Source organism: Oryctolagus cuniculus, chromosome 5 (genome assembly GCF_964237555.1).
Source record: "Oryctolagus cuniculus chromosome 5, mOryCun1.1, whole genome shotgun sequence".
NCBI classification, from domain to species: domain Eukaryota; kingdom Metazoa; phylum Chordata; class Mammalia; order Lagomorpha; family Leporidae; genus Oryctolagus; species Oryctolagus cuniculus.
Genome location: NC_091436.1, coordinates 160,546,660 through 160,569,141, shown reverse-complemented (window position 1 = coordinate 160,569,141; position 22,482 = coordinate 160,546,660). Strand labels below are relative to the sequence as shown.

Below are 22,482 nucleotides of genomic sequence, written 5' to 3'. Positions count from 1 at the left end.
GAATCTTTTAAGCATTTTTCATTTTTCACATAGCATTTCCCTTGGTTTACTTTGTCTATATTTATTGTGATGTCATGCCATCAAAATTAATTAGGTGGAGAAATAAATAAAAGCAATAAGGCAGGTTAAGTACTTTTTAGTTTAATGTTCTCCTTAAGCTATTGCACTAAAAGTCTTTGTTTCTCAAAGGCACCTGCGTATTTTTCCCAGAGTAGCAAACTGATTTTCTCCCTTCTTCCTTTCACAGTCATCCAGCTTCATTCTTTTCAACTGTTTTTAATGTCAGTTCTCATTTGTGTGAATTGTGCATCTCAGTTTTCACCTTTAGGAGTAAAATACCTGTTTTGCTTGACACTGGCTAGTGTCTTTGCCTTATACTATTAGATTCACATTAAATGGTCAACACGTTTATGTTTATTCTATCGTGATAGGCCTTCATAGATACATGTGACACCAAGCTGCTTAATGTTGTCACCTGAAAGACATTGTTCTTCCACAAAAATTGTTGTTAAGAATAACTTTAATAGCAATAATGATTTGCTTGTGGTAACCACTGAGAGACTGAAAAACTTATTCTGTAGATCCCATTTCCATAACAATGTATTAAGAAATATATATTAAGCTAGGAAAAAATGCATCTTAGAGTCCATTGCATAGAATCAAATTCTTCAGGCCCATATGATAAGTATTTGATTTCTAAACCACATGGACAACAGTCATCAAATAGCGGTTGGGAAACATTACAGTCTACACCTCAGTAGGTCTACAGGCCTAGTTTTCCAGTCCCTTTTGCATCTCAATCCATGTCTCCTGTTCTCGGCACTCCCTTTGGAATGAACCAGAGCCGGGTGCAGAAGTGGGTGGGGAGAGGGAGCTGAGCAGGGTGGGAACCAGTCTCGGGATCGCATAGGTTACAACATCTGCTGGGCAGATAACATCTGCAGATAATGGCAGGGCAGAGGTGAAGGGTAGAAAGGCCAAGCTATGGAAGAGTGACAGAGCACCAGGAAGGAGGGAGGCTGTGGCCAGAGTTCTGTGTGTCCACTCTTCCCCAGTGCAGCCCTAACGGGCAGCCTTGCCATCTAACCTGGGTGCAATGCAGAACGCCAACACGGCCCTGACACCTGGATATCATTTCACATCTTTTTTTCACTTGAAAAAAAAAAAAAAGGGTGGCAGAGGGGGGGAAACACTGACTGCAGTGACATGGATTGTCTGAGCTGTTTGGTATATGATGACTCACACGTCCACTACTTTTCACAGTTTTTGCTCCCCTCTCCTAACTGGGGCTGCGTGGCACTGAAGTGAGAGAAAGCTAATACAGTAAATGGAAGCTGCTGTCAGTAGGAAGCAGATTAGTCAATCCTTATAGCAAAAGTGAATTTCAGATAACAGCTCGAGCATGACCACTCTGATCACAGCCCAGTGTTTATGTAGACAGAGGAACAATGCAGTAGCCTGGCAATTACTGCAAATACATCCCTCAAGCCTGCAGGTGATGCCAAGCTTAAAATTGTGGCCAGTTCAAGTGGGGGAAGTGAGAGCAGTGCAGAATTCATGGTGGCGATAGTAATTAAATCACATATTTGGCGTCTCTCTCTCTCGCTCGCGCTCTCTCTCTCTCTCCCTCTCTCTCTCCCCCTGTGCTATACACATAGCTGTTTAAACCACTGAGAGACACACCACACAATATGACCGGAGTTCTCGCGGGTAGAATCTTTCATTTCTACCCATACAAACTCCTCAGAGGGAATAAATGTCATCAAAATTGTCCTACTCACACAGTGACATTGCAGAAAACCATACTAACATTGCCCAGAGTTTTACTTTATACTTAAAATGCTTGTAAACCTACAATTTACACAAGTGAGAAAGCAGAGTTTATAAACAAATGTGGAAAAAAAAGGTAGCTTCATACTAACTGCAAATTAAGATAGCAAGAGATCTCATCTAATGATTTTCAAAAGTTTAATGATTATGCCCAGTGCCCACACTGCTGTGGAAAATCAGATACGGTTTATTTATAAGAATAATAAGCGTTCCTAGGCACTGGCCGCAGGCTGCTCGGTCTCAAATCTTATGGTTGAGTAACCTTGGGTAAGTTACTTAATCTCACAGCACCTCGGTTTCTTTAACAGAAAATGAGGACAGTGATTCTATCCCCTTTGCTATGCCATTGTGAGAACTCAATTTTAAAAAAACAGGCAAAGCGTTTATTCACGTGCCTGCCATTTGACACTTGCCAGCTATTATGCCTATTAACAGCGTGGTGATTTCGCAAGCATTACATCACTGAATTCTCAAGCTTAACTCACCCTGTATTATGGTTGGTTGTCAAAATGTGTCTATAGGGATGACCAGAAACCAGGAGGAAAGGCATGTCATTAAAAATCATCAAGGTTAAATGGAGAAACAATTATTTTTCTCTTTTTGCAAAAAAAAAAAATTGATGCTGTTTACAAAGGGAGGCAAAGCGTACGTGTAATTCTCGTTGCTAAACAATGCTTACTGTATGAATTTTATTCCCTGATAGACTAATTAAGAAGGAGGGGAAGCAAATGACTTTATAGATAACAGTCTAAGAAAACAAGCAGGATGAGAAGCACCCTCAACATCCTCCCAACAGCGAAAACCAAATACCAAACACATTCCACCTGTTAGAGACTCCATCTGGTTAGCAACATATGCATTCTAAGGAATCAATATCTATTGCTGGGTTTTTCCTACTAGACATTCATAGGTTAGCGTGAATTATTTCAGCTGACAGGTCAGCTTCTAGCTGAGATCAAAGGTACTCAGCTGATTTTTTTTTTTTTTTCGAAAGGCAAAACAGAGACAAATAAAGTGAGAGACAACTCGTGTCTATTGATTCACTCCCCAAATAACCACAATAGTCAGGGCCTTGGCAAAGCTGAAAGCCAGAAACTCAATCAAAGTCTTCCATATGGGTGGCAAGAACCAATTATTTGAGCCATCACCACTACCTCCCAAGGTCTGCATTAGCAGGAAGCTGGAGTCAGAAACCAGAACTGGGAATTTAACTCACATACTCCCATGTGGGAAATGGACCAAATGCCTGCCCCAAAAACATTTTTGATCAAAGAATAAAATAGGAATTTCTAAGAGATAGTTGGGATTTGAGGGGCCATCGGTGTGTATAAAAAAAAAAGTGAGAAATTGTGGAAAGTTAAGTCTTCATAAACTCCCTGGCATTTGTCCAAGTGCATCTTTTTATACAAATATCTCTTTTTGATGTCAACATAAAAATAACTCAGTGTTTCCACTCCCACGTGGCCCTCTTCAATGGTTATCTTCCCTCTAATTATTAACACTCTTTGGTACAACGTGTATCAAAATCCACTCTAAGGGATTTTCCTAAAATATTTGTCTCAAGAGCACTAAATGTCTCCTCTATTAGAAGTAGATAAGACGATTAGAAAGACAGTCAGGGACATGCTCAGGTTAGCCCTGTCATTGTTCCAAAAGTCTGGAGAGGCAGAGTCATTGTACAGTCTAACAAGAAAATTTCTCTTTTCCTTTCTGCCATCTAATATAAAACAATTAGCATTCATGTTTTGTATGATCTTAAAACTCACTCAAGGCTAATTACTATTTCAAACAGAATGTTTTATTTTACTTTACAGCTTCCTGAATTATCAAAGGCTGATGTCCCCAAACCAATCTCCAGATTTATAGAAAAGTAAAAGAAATTGAAAAGAGCTATTGAAATTTCTGATTGTAGGAAATACCTATAAGTTATGCCCCCCATGGCAATGAAGTAAGCCCTTGAGAAATACGAATAGATCTTGTTAATAAACAGAGTGGAATTAAAAATGCAGAGGGAGCTCTTCTACACCTGTCCCAAAGGAGGCTGCGCATGTGAACATAGAAGGTCATGTCTCCTGACCACCATGTTTTTCTATTTAGGCATTTCCTGTCAGCACATTTGCTTCTCAAAAGTTTCCATTTTTCCCCCTCTGATATGGACAGAGATTTAGCTGTCTGTGGTAATAAATTTCATCTCTGCCATCCACAGCTATCAATAGTCATAGAAATTTCTGTTTTCATCTCATGTGGTTGTGATGAGCTTTCATATTTAGCTCCAAGCATTCTTCGCTTTTAAGCTAGACTCAAATGCTGTAAGACAATAATAGCCATTAACTATTTCTTTAACAATATCTGAGACGTAGCAATTAGCCCTCTAGCTTAATGGTTATCAAAAGCTGCAACATCCAAGTGAGAGCTTCTCCTTCTTTCAATACCCTGCCACTCTACTCAGCTTCACCAAACATCACCACAGTTCCATCACTCCACCCCGAAACTTACGCTTTTGCTTTTGCCACCCTCTTACTTTCACAACCATGTTTGTCAGATCCTAGTTACAGCTATTTTGTATTCTCCTGCCATACTTGTATCGTTGTTACTATTTCTTTACTTTATAGCTAGTTGGCTCTCATCCCTAAAGGATCTGATGGAGTACTTACTACCTTCCACCTTCTCCAGATGTCTTCTGCTCACAGACAGAGTCCATGTCCGCTTTGTTATCAAAGTCCGTGTTTCCTGGGTTCTCATATCTCTTGCAGAGTAACTATTTCTTGATAAATGTTCGCTAATTTTTCATTCAGGTGCTGAATGATTGCATTAAGCACAAACTCTTCTGAGCCTTCTGCTGCAGAGCTTCACCATGCTAACTAGTTCTGAGGTGTCCTGAAAGATGACTGAGAAGTAGCTTTGAGCGTAACAGGAATGTAGGGGCAGAGAGGATCCGTGCGTGCGCCTCCGTGGAGTGCTTCAAAATCAAACTGCAAGTAAGGCAGAGAGGTGCTTCCTATGGGTGACGGAGGACACCACCGCGTGATTCCACGTAACACCCCCACAATCCTTTGATCCACTCTTCATATTCCCTCTCCCATTTAAACATTTTGTCCTGCTCCCACTCTTCTCAAGTCTTCTCCCACATTGCACCACACACCTGGAATGTTCTGTGTGCCCCACTTAGTCCAGTCCCTTGCTTCCATCATGCAAGCTGTTTCTGAAACTCCATTTCCTCTATTAGGCTCCTGACTAATTGGAAAAGCAGCAACAATTTCCCCTCACAAGGCAGTTTCCACAACTCACTCTCTCCACAAGACCATGTGCTAACTCTGATTTCTCAGGAAACCGATTTATTGCTCTGAAGATGATGGCTTTCCCTGGAGTTTTCTAGATGAAAAGATAAGTTCAGAGAATACAGGGAACTTTAAACAGTAACTTGAATTATTCCCTGGACAAATAGGACTTGAATGAGTACTTCAAGCATAAATGAGATGCAAAAAAAATCTCAAATTGCAAATTTCTTCTCTGGTTAAATCTTACTTAGCTTTAGTAATTCTGTAACATATTTTATAGATGAAATACTCTTGTCCTTAGATGAGACTACTGTTGATAAGGCAGAATTGGTAGTTGATACTCTTTTTGGTAGCATTTATTCCAATTAGTTTGTAAAGAATGAGGCTATTTAGAACAGGAGAGAGTAGTCTTAAGCTAAATTACAAAGTTTCATTCTCTCCTAGACTGTGCCTCTACTTCTCATATTTTGCAAATGAGGAAACCATGACAGCTAATCCAAGTCAAAATTTTTACTTTTGATCAACTAGCAAATTCCAGAGCAGAAGCTCATAACCCCGGAGCGCTCAGCCTTTCAGCACGGCACTTCCTCCCCTCTCAGAGAAGGGTTAAATGTAAATGAACGTGTGGTTCATGTAATGGCTTCGTTCTGTTCTTTGATTTCTGAGGTTGAACTCACCCGGCATCAACACTGCTATCAAGATTCTGAAGTTGTAGGGCATTTTGTCTGTTCAAAATACAACTGGCTCCATAAAAGGGCTGACATAGTTGATATCAATGTCTTTGCAATACCTTTCCTGAGGACACACCTTCTTTTTTCTAACAAGATGCCATTATTCTGGATATCTACAAATGCAAACCACTGACATGCATTGATACGCAGTATGAATACTGCTTTGATCCTCTGCAGAGTGCTATAGTAACCAGAAAGAAAAAGGAAAAGTGGATGGAGGGGAGCCCCAAGGAACTGTGTTTTATAAATCAGAGTTTCCTTGCAATTTATGGATGAGTTCCCTGGGTACCATGTCAAAGTATAAACGCATAGCAACAGAATCACCATAACTTAGAACTTCTGTATCTAAAATGTGTGACACAAATCATTCTTCAAGATGGCTCATATTGCTAGTTCCTATCCATTTGAACATATTAAGGCAAATACTTCCTTTAAGCTACTTCTTAATCACATATTACACACAATTTTTGTAATTGTATTTCAAGCCATAGGGTGCATGCAATGAAGTATTTATTTTTGAGTACATCAAAAACAAGTTCTACAGCTTCCAAAAGAACCTAAGGGTAAAACAAGGAGCAGTTGCTGGAGTTTGACATCACCTGGTTCTAAAAATAAAATCCCTATTCATTAAATACTTGGTTGGATTAGTAGGCTTTCTGTTTGCTTTGTGTCAGCCTTAGTAATTTTTAATATTGCTATTATAGAAATTTATAAGGCTGGTATAAGTATAAATTGAAATATTATGAATTTATTTAACTTAAGGTTACCCAATCTTCTTGCTCCTGTTTCATCTTTTTGATGAAAAGCATATGATAAAGTAAATGAGCATCAGTATATTCAGTTTTTTTTTTTTAATTTTATTTAGTAAATATAAATTTTCAGAGTACAGTTTATGGATTACAATGGCTTCCCCCCCATAACTTCCCTCCCACTCACAACCCTCCCATCTCCCGCTCCCTCTCCATTCCATTCACATCAAGATTCATTTTCAATAATCTTTATATACAGAAGATCAATTTAGCATATATTAAGTAGAGCTTTCAACAGTTTGCACCCACACAGAAACACAAAGTATAAAATACTGTTTGAGTACTAGTTATAGCATTAATTCACAATGTACAACACATTAAGGACAGAGATCCTACATGAGGAATAAGTGCACAGTGACTCCTGTTGTTGACTTAACAAATCGACATGCTTGTTTATGGCCTCAGTAATCACCCTAGGCTCCTGTCATGAGTTGCCAAGGCTATGGAGGCCTTTTGAGTTCGCCGATTCTGATCTTATTTAGACAAGGTCGTAGTCAAAGTGGAAGTTCTCTCCTCTCTTCAGAGAAAGGTACCTCCTTCTTTGATGACCCGTTCTTTCTTTCCACTGGGATCTCACTCGCAGGGATCTTTCACATAGTTTGTTTTTTTTTTTTGTTTGTTTTTTTGTGTTTTTTTTTGCAAGAGTGTCTTGGCTTTCCATGCCTAAAATACTCTCATGGACTCTTCAGTCAGATCCGAATGCCTTTAGAGCTGATTCTGAGGCCAGAGTGCTGTTTAGGGCATTTGCCATTCTATGAGTCTGCTGTGAATCCTGCTTCCCATGTTGGATCATTCTGCTAACATTTATAGAGAATAGATTTTTGGGTACCTACAATGTTAAATATATTATTTCATCTTCAGAACAACCTCAAACCATTATCTGTCCCATTTTATGAACAAGAGAACCAAGATTCAGAGAAAGTTTCTTGTCCAGAGTAATCTAGAAGAAGGTGAAGACAGAACTACACACATTCATAGAATCCCACCTACCAAGACCATGCTTCTTTGTTCTGCATTGTTTTGACTCTATGGTTATAAATTTATAAGGCCAGTAACCAGCTTACTTAGCCTAAGCACTGTACAAATAAATAACACATCAGGTATTACCAAAAAAAGGAAATTCACAATGTGATAATATAGGCCCTAAATCTTAGCTGCAAAAAATATGGCTCTACCACTTCCTTAGTTTGTATTTTTCAGACAAGTTACCAGAACTTTATATACCTCAGTTTCTCCACTTGCAAAATGGAATAGTATTAGTACTTAATTGATATGATAGCTGAAGAGTGAATTAATTAATATATGTAAAAAATCTAGCACGTGGTAAGCACTCAGCACATCGCTTGTCTCCTACTTCATAGGCGGAGGGTCTCTTAGTCCACTGGATCTATTATAACAAAATAGCACAGGCTGGGTATTTTACAAAGAACAGAAATCTATTTCTCGCAGTCGTGGAAATTGGAAGGTCCAAGACCAAAGTGCTAGTATTTGGTGTCTGGCAAGGTCCAGGTCTCTGCTTTGAAGATGGCACTCTGATGCTGCATCCTCGGGAGGGATGAACACAGTGTCTTTACAGGGTTGGAGACATGGGAGAAGGCAAACTCACTTTCTCAAATCCTTTACAAAGGCCCTAACCATCCATGATGTCTCTACACTCATGGCTTAATCACCTCCTGAGGCCGCCACCTCTTTTTTTTTTTAACTTTTATTTAATGAATATAAATTTCCAAAGTACAGCTTATGGATTACAATGGCTTTTTCCCCCCATGACTTCCCTCCCACCTGCAACCCTCCCCTCTCCTGCCTCCTCTCCCCTTCCATTCACATCAAGATTCATTTTCAATCATCTTTATAGAGGCCTCCACCTCTTAACACCTCTTTAATCTTGAAATCTCTTGAAATCTCAACACATGAATTTTGGGGGTCACACTGAGACCACAAAAGAAGCTCTTTTCTCAGAAGGAAAGGATAGCACATCCAGGTGAGAGTCATGCTTTCTGATTTCCCTGAAGAATACGGTGACTTTGAGGAGAAATGATCGGGCCATAACTACTACTTTCACACTTAAAATCAGAGGCAAGTTTTAGAAGCATTGATAGGATTCCAGGCATATTCTAAGGAGCAATTTTTTTGAGCTCTAGAGCAGGTGCTCTCATTGTTTTGCGAGTCAAGGCTGCTTCAAGGATCTGATGATAGCTGTTCTTGGCCTTCTTCAGGAAAATTCAAGTACGCACCTACAGGAAAGCGTTGGCACATAATTTCAGGTAATCAGAGAGTCCTGAACCTCATGAGTCCTTGTCAAGAATTCCTGTCTCACGGGATATGACTGATAATGGAAGCTTGGGTTCTAATTGTGTCCATGCTAACTGATTTTGGAGAAACTCTGTTAGTTCTTTAAATTAAATACTCTTATTCCCACTTTAAAATAAGAGGATCAGAGCAGGTGATCTCAAAAATTCCTTTCATTTCTGATTCTATAATTCTAACTTCTGAATTACATAACAGGTTCTATTAACCACCCAATTTCAGTAATTTATTATTCTTCTCTCTAGGTTCCTTAATTAATATTGATCTTGCTTTAGCTACTACTGCCAATTCTGAAGAAAGGGGAAAATTACCTTAATCTTTTCTATAGACATCTTCTATATTTTGAATTGATAATTTACTGCTCAATTTCATCCAAGTTTGCATAAATGAAATTTACTTATTTATGAAATCTAGCAATTACTTGATTGTTATTACATAAACTATGATATGAGCTGCCCAAAAATATAGTCTGTGGGTAGCAATTGAGTTCATCCTTAAAATTTTCATCACTTTGGATGTACTGGTCATTGTTAACCACAAACTAATTTACTTGATGGACAAAAGAGGAGAAGAGAAGAGAAGTTATACACTATTTATTCACACATGATTTGACCACATGTAACACAGGGTCCTTGCAGCTCACTATGCTTTCTAAAGTCAAAATATAGATATGCTGGCAAAACAACATTAGTCAGACTTTATAATGCTGTATCTCACAGTCCTGTTATGAACATTATCTCTATTATGACAATTTTCTTTTCATATTATTTTGGAAAAACTTTAAATTTACAGAAAAGTTTCCGGAGAGCAAACAGAGTTCCTATACGTGGTAATTCACCCAGCTTCCCCAATGTCAACATCTTACATGAAGAACCATGGTGCATTTTTCAAAGCTAAGAAACTGGAGCAATGCTATTAATGAAACTACATGCTTTACTCAATTTCAACAGTTTTGCTATAGATCTCTTCTTTTTCTTCTAGGACCCAATTCAGGACGCTACGTTTATTTGTCTTGTCTCTGTAACCTCCTCTGGTCTGGGACAGTTTATCACTCTTTGTTTTCCATGGCTTGGCACATTTCATGACTACTCAACACAAGGATGGAGAGTCCAATCATCAAACTCAACATGGAAGGACTCCATATATATGTGACACTTGTAGAGTGTGGACCAGATATTTAATAGAATGCTCTTAATTGTGTGTGTGTGTGTGTGTGTGATGTTTATATATGATTATATTTGGGGAAGAGGATACCATGGAGGTGAAATACCCATGTCAGACCTAATCTCAAAGGGTATATAACATCAACAGTTCAGTTCTTATTACTGGTGATATTGACCTTGATCATTTAGTTAAGGTGGTATTTGCCAGTTTTCCACACTATATATTGTAATTTTTCCATTTTTATTCTATTTATTGGCAGTAAATCATTAGTGCAGAGACTTTATTAAAAAGTGGAAGGATAGGCTTTATCTTCTGCAGGTGTCTGGAAAAGAGGAGGTTTATCTACAGATGTTATTTGGAATTCTGTAAAACAGCCATCTTTTAAAAAAGACATTACTGTTTCCAGTTGCATAGATGAAGACTGAGGCTCAGAGTGCCTGAATCATGCAGTCAAGATGTAGGAGAGCTAATTTGCAAAACCCAATTCTAATTCCAGATCCATTCCTTTTTCTATGACATCATAGCATCTCTATTTAGGTAGAATTGTTTTTCCTGTGTTTTAGTGGGAGTTCAATGAAATGCGCCTCATCTTCCACTTGTTTTTGTTCGAATACCTCTTAAAGGATACTACTTGCAAGTAATCAGATGAGTCAGTTTCCAAAGTCTACGTGTAGGTACACACATAATGTAGGGGACTCCAGTTTGCTCAGGGTCTACTCTGTGCTCTATCTAGGTGCCATTCAGCCTCCCAGCTCCTCAACTGGATCTTCTACTACAAGATTCTTCTTTACAAGTACTTTTTCTATAAAAAATAACAAAAGGCCCCTTTTAGACTTTGCCTTAGATAAAAGAAAGATTTACGATCCTCAAACTCAATTTGTAACCCATGTAAATGGACATTCAGGCCTCCATAGAGTGTCTGAACATTCCAGGCAAAATTATTCCGCTTATTGCCTGCCCTGTAGGATTCTCCACATCATTCAAGTTGCAAACACCAAGCTTTGGAGAGAAGTACCCTGCTAACATTTCCAGTCACAGCAAAGAGAAACCAAAGTGTAACGGGTGACACAAAGGGGAAAGATTCTGTATCACGTTACTAATTCCCTAGAGTTAGCCCAGGCCACCAGCCTTCCCTTGTGTGAAGTTCAGGAGTTTAGAGACATTTTAAAGGAAGAATTTCTTCTGGTACAATTACTTGTCTTATCAGTCCATCAAGTAATGTTTAATAAGCACTCCCCCGCTTATGCTGATTCACTAAGCCTGTGGGAGAGTTAATCCAGAATGACAGGGTCCCCGCCCACCAGGCACTTATAGTCTAATACAAAGACAACAGGCCCACACATAATGAGAGACATTCCATCCAAACACGAAAGAGTGGGTTTGCTCTGTGTTGTCTGCATCTGAAGATTCTTAGGTTCTGTTGTCTGACTTAGAGTTGGGGTGTGTGTATGTGTGTGTGTGTGTGTGTGTGTGTGTGTGTGAGAGAGAGAGAGAGAGAGAGAGAGAGAGAGGAGAGGAGTCACAGAGAAAAAAGAATGAGAATCAAAATTATAGGCACTAAAAGAGCTTAAGTGACAAGAGGAAAAAAATTTCTGGTCAACAATTTAAGATCTCAATATTAAATGTTTTGTTTTTATTTATTTAAAAGGCAAAAAGAAAGAGATCTTCCATCTGCCAATTTACTCTCCAAATGCCCACAACAGCTGGGATGGACCAGCCTAAAGCCAGGAGCCTGGAGCTGAATCTGGGTCTTACACATGGGTGGCAGGGACCCAACTACTTGAGTCATCACCCACTGCCTCCCAAGACCTTCAGTAGCAGGATCCTGTAAGGAGAGCCAGGACACAAACCAAAGCATTCTGGTGTGAGATACAAGCATCACAAACAGCATCTTAACCTAAATGAACTAATGCCTGCTCCTCAATATTAAATTTAATGAATTCTTCCCCCACGTGAATTTCTGCCTAACATAGCAAATATGGAGGTTTTACAAAGGGAAGCACCAGATATCAAAAGCAACATGGACTGACCCTGTAGACATCTGCTCACCTCCTCATATTGCGTATTGTCAGTTCTCCTATACCTGGCCAACTTCTCCTGAAAATTTGTTCAGTACATCTCAATGTAGGGAGTCATAGTCCCAAAAGAAAGGCCATAGTCAAGTCTGGTGCTTTGATTGCCAAAGCTGCCCTCCTAACTGGTCTGTTTTCTCCTCCTCCTTCAGCCTAATGGAAACGACTGGCTGTGGAGTTAGAAGGTTCATTTGTCCCTACAGGATATGTCATTTCTCAGCTTCAAGTTTCTAATCTATATAATGGAGATAGCATTCATAAATATATTGTGCAAATTTTTTAAATAAATTAACTAAGGGCCTGTGCTATGGCACAGCGGGTTAACTCTCTGGCCTGAAGCGCCGGCATCCCATATGGGCACCAGTTCCAGTCCCGGCTACTCCTCTTCCAATCCAGCTCTCTGCTGTGGCCTGGGAAAGCAGTAGAGGATGGCCCAAGGCCTTGGGCCCCTGCACCCATGTGGGAGACCCAGAAGAAGTCCTGACTCCTGGCTTTGGATTGGCACAGCTCCAGCTGTGGCGGCCATTTGGGAAGTGAACCATTGGATGGAAGACCTCTCTCTCTCTCTGCCTCTCCTCTCTGTGTAACTCTGACTTTCAAGTAAAATAAATAAATCTTAAAAAAAGAAAGAAATTAACCAGTAAAAGCACCTTATCAACTGTGAAATACTATGCACACATAAGGAAACACTGAGTTTTTATATAAGACCTTGACATATTAATCAGATTACAATCACCATTGTAGCCTCTTTTGGGGAATTATCTCATTTAATTTTCTCATGAATTAAACTGCTGAAATATTTTCAGAGATCTTTAAAATTGACCATACTAACACAAATATCCACCACATATTATTAAATGTGCAAGAAGCTAAAAAGTCAAAGATCCAGGAAGACACAAGCCTGTTAAAGTAGAAAACACCTGCAGCACATTTTTCATAATTTTTATTGAAGTTAAATATAGATAATGTAAAATGTTTAATTTCAGTTATTTTAAGTACAATTCACTGGCATTTAGTACATTCATATCGCTGTACACCAATCATTACCATCCATCTCCAGAACTTGTTCATCTTCCCCAACTGAAACTCTGTACCAAATAAACACTAATGCCCCATTACCCTCCTCCCCAGGCCACAGAAATCAGCATTATACTTCCTGTCTCTGTTAATTCACAGCTCCAACTACCTCATATAACAAGAATCATAAGATTTGCGGCTGGCTCATGTCATGTAACATAAAGTCTTTAAGTTTCACCCTTGTTGTTGGATGAAATACAATGACACAGGTTTTTGAATGACAGAATTCAAAACTTTAATTCTGCATCCACCACTTAATAGTTTAGTGGAAAAACTGTAAGTGGTATAGTCAAAATTAAAATTGTTAAAGAAATAATTTGGCTAAGCCATACAAATACTTGATTCTTAAAAATTACATATGCATACACACATATTATCATAACTAACTAAACTCGTTAGCAATCAAATTTTCAATTCTGTGAGTATTTCAATGACAGATTTATTTCAAAGTTACCATAAGCAGAATGTATACTGCTCAATTTAAGTCTTTTTAAGTATGCTAAATATAGGATTCTGGGACATTAATGGGTTTAATGAAAACAGAGTTTGGAGCTTAAACACTGGCAGTACCTGTATGGCTACATGTGAAGAACCACATCACTGGTTTTCTTTAATTTTATTTACTTACTTATTTACTTATTTGGAATGCAGATAGACAAAGAGAGAATGAGTAGACAGATCTCCCACCTCCTAGTTTACTCTCCAAACCCAGGCACTCCCATCTGGGACGTGGGTATCCCAAGCGACATCTTAACCAATCCCTGCACCAAAATTCTGCTCCCTTGCTGTTTCTTTTGCACTGCTGTTGGTTCTTGATGAGAGGCTATCACTGGTTTTCAAGGGTACAATTTATTGGGTTGGAAGTATTAAAAAATATGCTGTACTTGTCTTAAGAAATAAAAGGATGTTTTCTATCATCAGAAACAAGCTGTCCACTTAGGAAAAAAAAATTGATCTTGAGTTTTCTAACAGAAGTCTCACCAGTAGGCAATGAACATGTAAAAATGGTAGAAAGAGGCATTGGTACGTGTCATGCCAGATGGTAGGAGCCATAGGCAGACCTCCTGGAAGACTTGGAGAATGTTGGAACTCATAGAAAAGTTTAGTAAAGTAGCGGTATAAATGCAATACACAAAAATCAATACCAAGGCTGAGATTGAGCTTCTAAAATCAATCTCATTAACAACAGCTACAAACATTCTCCTAGTGGAGTCTTTTGGATCTGTAAATAAGGATAGTTTGACTTCCTCTTTCCCAATTTGTATCCCTTTGATTTCTTTTTCTTGCCTAATGTCTCTGGCTAAAACATTCAGGACTATATTGAATAGCAATGGTGAGAGTGGGCATCTTATCTGGTACTGGATTTCAGTGGGAATGCTTCTAACTTTTCTCCATGCAATAGGATACTGGCTATGAGTTTGTCACAAATTGTCTTGATTGTGTTGAGGAATGTTCCTTCTATACTCAAATTGCTTAGAGTTTTCATCATGAAAGTTGTTGTATTTTATCAAATGCTTTCTCTGCATCTATTGAGATAATCATATGGTTTTTGTTCTGTAGTTAACATGATATATCACATTGATTGATTTCTGAATGTTGAACCATCCCTGCATACCAGGGATAAATCCCACTTGGTCTGGGTGGAAGATCTTTCTGATATGTTGTTGGATTCAACTGGCTAGAATTTTTTTGAGGATTTTTGCATCTATGTTCATCAGGAAAATTGGTCTATAATTCTCTTTCTCTGTTTCATCTTTTTGAGGTTTAAGATGATGCTGGCTTCAGAGAGAGAATCTGGAAGGATTCCCTTCCTTTCAATTGTTTTTAACAACTTGAGAAGAAATGAAGTTAGTTCTTCTTAAAATGTCTGGTAGAATTCAGCTGTGAAGCCCTTCGGGTCCTGGCTTCTCTTTGTTGGGAGGGTCTTTATTATCAACTCAATTTCCACCTTGGTATAGGTATGTTTATGATTTCTATGTCTTCATGGCTCAATTTCCATAGTTTGCATGTGTCCAGGAATCTTTCCATTTCTTCTAGGCTTCCCAGTGTGTTGGCATACTGCTCTGTAGGAATTTCTGATGACCCTTTTTATTTCTGTGGTGTCTGTTGTTACATTTGCTTTTTCATCTCTAATTTTATTGATTTGGGTCTTATTTCTCCTTTTTTGGTTAACTAGGTCAATGATGTAACAAATTTGCTTAGTTTTACAAAAAGAAAACAAACTCTTCATTTTGCTGATCTTTTGTATTTTTTTTTTATTTTATTTTGTTGATTTCTTCTCTGATTTTAATTATTGCTTTTCCCCTACGTGTTTTGGGTTTGGTTTGCTATTGTTTTTCTAGATCTTTGAGATGCATTGATAGTTCATTTATTGCTGCCTTCCCAATTTCCTGATGTAGGCATGAACTGCTCTAAACTTTTTTCTTAATACTGCTTTTGCTGTATCCCATAAGTTTTGATATGTTGTACTGTCATCCTCATTTGTTTCCAGAAATTTTTTTGATTTCTCTTTTGATTTCTTCTATAACCCATTGTTCATTCAGGAGCATGTTGTTCAGTCTCCATGTGTTTACATATGTTCTAGAGATGCCTGAGTTGCTGATTTCCAGCTTCATTCCATTATGGTCCAAGAAAATTCATGGTAAGATTTCGATTTTTTTTTAATTTGCCAAGACTTGCTTTATGGCCTAGTATGTGATCAATCCTAGAGAAAGTTCCATGCACTGGTGAGAAAAATGTGTATTCTAAAATTGTAGGATGAAAAGTTCTGTAGATATCTGTCAGAACCACTTGGTATACAGTGTCAGTAAACTCTGTTATTTCCTTGCTGATTTTCTGTCTGGTTGATCTGTCCATTCCTGAAAGTGAGGTATTGAAGTTCCCCCATTACATCTGAATTGGAGTCTATGTCTCCCTTTAGATCAATTAGCATTTAAAAAAAAAAAAAAAAACAGGCATCCTATAATTGGGTGCATATACATTTATTGTATGGACATCTTCCTGCTGAATTGATCTCTTAATCATTACACAGTGCCCTTCTTTGTCTCTTTCAACAGTTTTTGTGTTAAAGTCTAATTTGTCTGATATTAGGATGGCTACACCAGCTCATTTTTTGTTTCTGTTGGCCTGAAATATCTTTTTCCATCCTTTCATTTTCAGTCTGCATACATCTTTGTTGGTGAGATGAGTTTCTTGCAGGTAGCAAATAGATTTTTTTTTAATCCATTAGCCAGTGTTTGTATTTTTTTTTTTTTATTTTTTTATTTTTTTTTTATTTTTTATTTTTTTTTTTTTATTTTTATTTTTGACAGGCAGAGTGGACAGTGAGAGAGAGAGACAGAGAGAAAGGTCTTCCTTTGCCGTTGGTTCACCCTCCAATGGCCGCCGCGGCCAGCGCGCTGCGGCCGGCGCCCTGCGCTGATCCGATGGCAGGAGCCAGGATCCAGGTGCTTTTCCTGGTCTCCCATGGGGTGCAGGGCCCAAGCACCTGGGCCATCCTCCACTGCACTCCCTGGCCACAGCAGAGGGCTGGCCTGGAAGAAGGGCAACCGGGACAGAATCCGGCGCCCCAACCGGGACTAGAACCCGGTGTGCCAGCGCCGCAAGGCGGAGGATTAGCCTAGTGAGCCGCGGCGCCGGCCCAGTGTTTGTATTTTAACTGGAGAGTCAAGACCATTTATATTCAAGGTGACTATTGATAAGTAATGATTTTGCCCTGCCATTTTTCCAAAAATATTCCTATTTTTTACTTTGAATTTCCTTTGAAATTTACTGAGAGATTTTTTTTACTTTACTTTCTTTCATTGTGATGGCCTTGTTTCTATGTTTCTTTTTCCAGTATATCCTTAAGCATCTTTTATAGTGCTGTACAGGTAATGACAAATTCTTTCAATTTCTATTTGTTATGGAAAGTCTTTATTTCACCTTCATTCATAAATGAGAGCTTTGCAGGGTACAGTATTCTGGGTCGACAGTTATTTTTTTTCTTCAGACTTGGAATATATCTCACATTATCTCCCAGCCTGTAGAGTTTCTGATGAGAAGTCCACTGTGGGTCTAATTGGAGATCCTCTGAAAGTAATCTGGCATTTCTCTCATGCACATTTTAGAATCTTTTCTTTATGTTTTATTGTGTTAAGTTTGATTACAATATGTTGTGGTGAGGATCTTTTCCAGTCATGTCTATTAGGAGTTCTATGTGCTTCCTGTATTTGGATGTCCCTTTCTTTCTCCAAATTAGGGAAGCCTTCTGTTATTACTTCACTAAAAAGGCCTTCTGGCTGGTGCTGCGGCTCACTTGGCTAATCCTCCACCTGCAGCGCTGGCACCCCGGGTTCTAGTCCCAGTTGGGACGCTGGTTCTGTCCCGGTTGCTCTTCTTCCAGTCCAGTTCTCTGCTGTGGCCCAGGAGTGCAGCGGAGGATGGCCCAAGTCCTTGGGCCCTGCACCTGCATGGGAGACCAGGAAGAAGCACCTGGCTCCTGGCTTCGGATTGACACAGCATGCCAGCCATAGCAGCCATTTGGGGGGTGAACCAATGGAGGGAAGACCTTTCTCGCTGTCTCTCTCTCACTGTCTAACTCTGTCAAAAATAAAAATAAAATAAAAAATAAAAAGGCCTTCTAATCCTTTCTCTCTTTCCACGCCTTCAGGAACTCCTAGAATCCATATGTTGGGTCATTTGATAGTATCCTGTAGATTCCCAACAGTGTTTTTTAATTTTATAATTTCCTCTTCTTGTTTTAGGCTTTGACTGTATAATTCCCGGTTCTTTGTCTTCTAATTCAGATACTCTTTCTTCTGCTTCACTAATTTTGTTGTTAAAGCTTTTCACTGCATTTTTTATTTGTTCTAATGTATTCTTCATTTCATTTTTATTTCTCCTTAAGATCTCAATTTCATGGGAGAAATTTTCTTTCATGTCCCATACAATTTTCAGTAGTTCATGCATTTGCTTCTGATTACTTCTATGTAATCTTATGATCTATTTTTTGAATTCCATTTCTGGCATTTCTTCAATCTCATCATTTCAAAATATAGTATTGAAGGGTTGTGTTCTTTTTGGGGGTGCCATATTGTTTTCCTTATTCTTGTTTATTGAATTGGTATGTTTGTTATTCAGCATTTGTGGAGATACTCATTGGTTTTTTTGTTTTTTTTTTTCACTGTGGTAGCTTTTATCTTTGTATTCTGCCTCTGTAGATAAGTGGAGTGTCTGCTCAGTGAATATCTAGAGGCTTGTAGTGGGTGTGGCCAAGGAGTTCTGTTCAGTTCTCCAGGGTGAAAAGCGTGTCTAAAGTGACACACTCAGGTTTGGCTGATAAATCTCCTCTCTTGAGCCGGCGCCGTGGCTCAATAGGCTAATCCTCCACCTTGCGGTGCCGGCACACCGGGTTCTAGTCCCGGTTGGGGCGCCGGATTCTGTCCCGGTTGCCCCTCTTCCAGGCCAGCTCTCTGCTATGGCCAGGGAGTGCAGTGGAGGATGGCCCAGGTGCTTGGGCCCTGCACCCCATGGGAGACCAGGAAAAGCACCTGGCTCCTGGCTCCTGCCAGGATCAGCGCGGTGCGCCGGCTGCAGCGGCGGCCATTGGAGGGTGAACCAGCGGCAAAAAGGAAGACCTTTCTCTCTGTCTCTCTCTCTCACTGTCCACTCTGCCTGTCAAAAAAAAAAAAATAAATAAATAAATAAATAAATCTCCTCTCTTTTTTTTTTTAATCAGAAGGGAAGTTTATTCTGCTCAGCTGAGCTCTTCTCCTCAAAGGAGACCTGTACCTGAGCACTAGTCCCAGTGGGTATAATACTTGTCTGCTCTGTCCCAAGGACCACACAAAGGATCCGTGCAGTACTCAGTGTAAGCTCAGATTCCCCAACAATATCCCTCACCATGCACTCAGGAAGCCCTAAGCATGTGGAGTCTCCCAAAGTGACTGCTCAAAGTCCCAGCCACATGTGAGTCCTCCCACACAGCCTCCTTTTTTTTTTTTTTCATCATCCTGGCATACAAGCTTCCCACAGTCATAAGCACCCAGCTCCCTGCTCATTCTCCCCACCAGAATCAGGAGTCTCCATTCAGCTGGGCGCGGACGCAAGCTGGCGCAACTGTGACATATGTCCAAAATGGCACCTAGTGTATCAGCTTGTTACAGGATGCCATTGTAAAGTGATCAGAGAGAGAGAAATGAGACCCTCTTTTTTTTCTCCTCTAGTTTGGCAAGTACACTATCCCCAGCGGGGCTCCAAGCCGGGTTCCCTCTAGACTCTTCCTGCAGTTTTATTACCAGTGGCTTGGGCTGCTGTGGTCTGGTCTCCCCTCACTTTCCAGTGCTGGTGGGAGGCTCTCAACTACTGGAGTCTTGAGTTGTGGGCATCCGCGCCCTCCACATAGGTACACCATGTCCCTCTAATTTGCATTTCATGTCCTATGCCATTTTCTCCCTAACTCTTCCTTGAGTCTGTACCCTCTCTACTTTTTTTTTTTTTTTTTTTTGACAGGCAGAATGGACAGTGAGAGAGAGAGACAGAGAGAAAGGTCTTCCTTTGCCATTGGTTCGCCCTCCAATGGCCGCCGCGGCTGGCGCACCACGCTGATCCGATGGCAGGAGCCAGGTACTTATCCTGGTCTCCCATGGGGTGCAGGGCCCAAGCACTTGGGCCATCCTCCACTGCACTCCCTGGCCACAGCAGAGAGCTGGCCTGGAAGAGGGGCAACCGGGACAGAATCTGGCGCCCTGACCGGGACTAGAACCCGGTGTGCCGGCACCGCAAGGCGGAGGATTAGCCTAGTGAGCCACGGCGCCGGCCCTCCTCTCTACTTTTTAAACTCTCTTCTAGACTAGAGCAGTAAGTCCCCTCCCTACTCCGCTATCTTGGAACTCTTCCTTTTCATGAACTTTTGATCACTTTCTCTTTTTCAGAAAAAATTGTCTCCCCGCCCTTATATATGCTTTTCATTTTTGTTAGTTTTATTGACTTGAAACAAGTATGCCTTCATCTTACTCATTTGTATTTTTTTAAGATGGGTTTATTTATCTGAAAGCCAGAGTTGCACAGACAGAAGGAGAGACACACAGAGAGAGAGAGGTCCTCCATCTGCTGGTTCACTCCCCAGATGCCTGCAACAACCAGGTCGGGGCCAGGCAGGAACAAGGAGCTTCTTCCTGGTCTCCCACATGTGTAACAGGGGCCCAAACACAAGGGCCACCTTAGGAGTTTTTTGTTTTTTTGCTTTTTTGTTTTTTTGTTTTTTTTTTTTTTTTTTGACAGGCAGAGTGGACAGTGAGAGAGAGAGACAGAGAAAAAGGTCTTCCTTTGCCGTTGGTTCACCCTCCAATGGCCACCGCGGCTGGCACGCTGCGGCTGGCGCACTGCGCTGATCTGATGGCAGGAGCCAGGTACTTATCCTGGTCTCCCATGGGGTGCAGGGCCCAAGCACTTGGGCCATCCTCCACTGCACTCCCTGGCCACAGCAGAGAGCTGGCCTGGAAGAGGGGCAGAATCCGGCGCCTCGACCAGGACTAGAACCCCGTGTGCCAGCGCGCAAGGCAGAGGATTAGCCTAGTGAGCTGTGGCGCCGGCCAGGAGTTTTTCTAAGTCATTAACAGATGCTGAATCAGAAACGGAGCAGCCAAGACGGGAACCAATGCCCACAAGGGATGCCGGCGTGCAGGTGGGGGCTTTACACACTACGCCACAATGCCAGCCCCACTCATTCGTATTTTGCAATTTCTCAAATTTCTCTGTAATAAATATGTTCTACTTTTACATTAAAATTAAAAACTAGTGATAATTGATTTTTAAACATAAATGTTCTAGAAGCAGGGGTTTTACAACAATTGAGACACTGCTCGAGACACCTGCCTTCCACATTGGAATGCCTAACTTTGAGCACCAACTCTACTTCCAATTCCAGCTTCCTGCTAATGTACATTGGAAGGTATCAGGTGATAACTCAAGTAGTTGGGTCCCTGCCACCCACGTGGGAGACTTGGATTGATTTCCAAGCTCCTGGTTTCCAGATGACCCAGCTCCAGCTATTTCAATATCTTGGGGGATGAACCAATGAATGGAAGATGGGGGAGGGGGGGAGGGGGAGAGAGAGAGAGAGAGAGAGAGAGAGAGAGAGAGAGAGTCTGGTTTCTGTCTCTGTTTCCCTTTCCTTTTAAAACAAAAATAAATGGATAACAAATTTTCAATGTGGCTTATTTGGAGATTCTTTCATGTTTCTATCTTTAAAGTTGTACAAAAATGAATGTTTCCAGTCCCATGTTCCCATTTCTAACTCGTCTGTCCAGGGTGAAGAAAATGGGAGAGAACACACTGACAGACCCATCAATTTGCCCAAACTTTCCTTATCACTAGCAGTCCAAGGTAAGAATACCTAGCTAAATAGGAATTTGAATTTTAAAATGAAAAAACCTGGGGATCAGAATCAAGATGGCAGCTGGGCGAGAGGCTCCAGGTGGCCACCTCTCTACAGGGACAGCAGTGTTAACAGCTATGCTCACACCAAGTCGCCTTCACAAGAATTATGGCAGTCAGGTGAGAGAACACAGTGCCCTGTCTTGTGATCAGATGATAAAGTCACAGAGAAAACAGCAAGAAAGAAAGAACTGAGTCACCCCTCCCTGAGTTCCATGGAGCACTGCTGGGAGAGACATCTCCTGCTTGGGAGAGGGAGAGTAAATTGAATCCCAGAGTTGACCTCCTTGGGAAAAATTCACTTGTACTGAGACCGCCTGACCCTGCCCACACACCCACAACTATCAAATGAATACTTAAGAGTTTCCAGTACTAGATGGCCTCTGCCACTCCCCACCCCCCAACTGCCAACCAAAAGTGAAACTCCAGCCCAGTGGAGAGACGAGAGGAAGGAGTTTAGGATCACTCATAGGAACTTACAGGAGCTTAGAGTCGGGCCTACTACATCAATACGTAGCAATTGATAGAGCTCAAGTCCTCTACCACTCACAGACTGAGCCTGTAAACTTTCCCAGCACCAGGGAGACACCTGTGCTCCATGGGGTGGTTCTCCTTTTTGCGATTGTCACTCCTGGCACCTTGGGCTACCCTCAGGACTTTTTTGGAACCTATATCCATGGGAACAGCTATGACAAACCTGGGGTCAGTCTAGGTAGCCAGATAACTGTTTTCATCACTCTCCTTCAACCTTGAACATATAACAAGGGGCCACAGGATCATGTTGGGACTCAGTGCT

The 22,482-nt window shown here is 40.6% G+C and overlaps 1 long non-coding RNA gene across 2 annotated transcripts in view; it reads right to left on the bottom strand.

Annotated features, from left to right (window-relative positions):
* Positions 1-6,797: 6,797 nt before the first annotated feature.
* The window catches only part of LOC138849718 (uncharacterized), a 100,185-nt gene continuing 84,500 nt past the window's right edge, over positions 6,798-22,482 (bottom strand). For both annotated transcript variants that reach the window (XR_011388811.1, XR_011388812.1), the window contains one exon: positions 6,798-8,882. This is a non-coding gene — a long non-coding RNA (uncharacterized lncRNA). The remainder of the gene's footprint in view (positions 8,883-22,482) is intronic.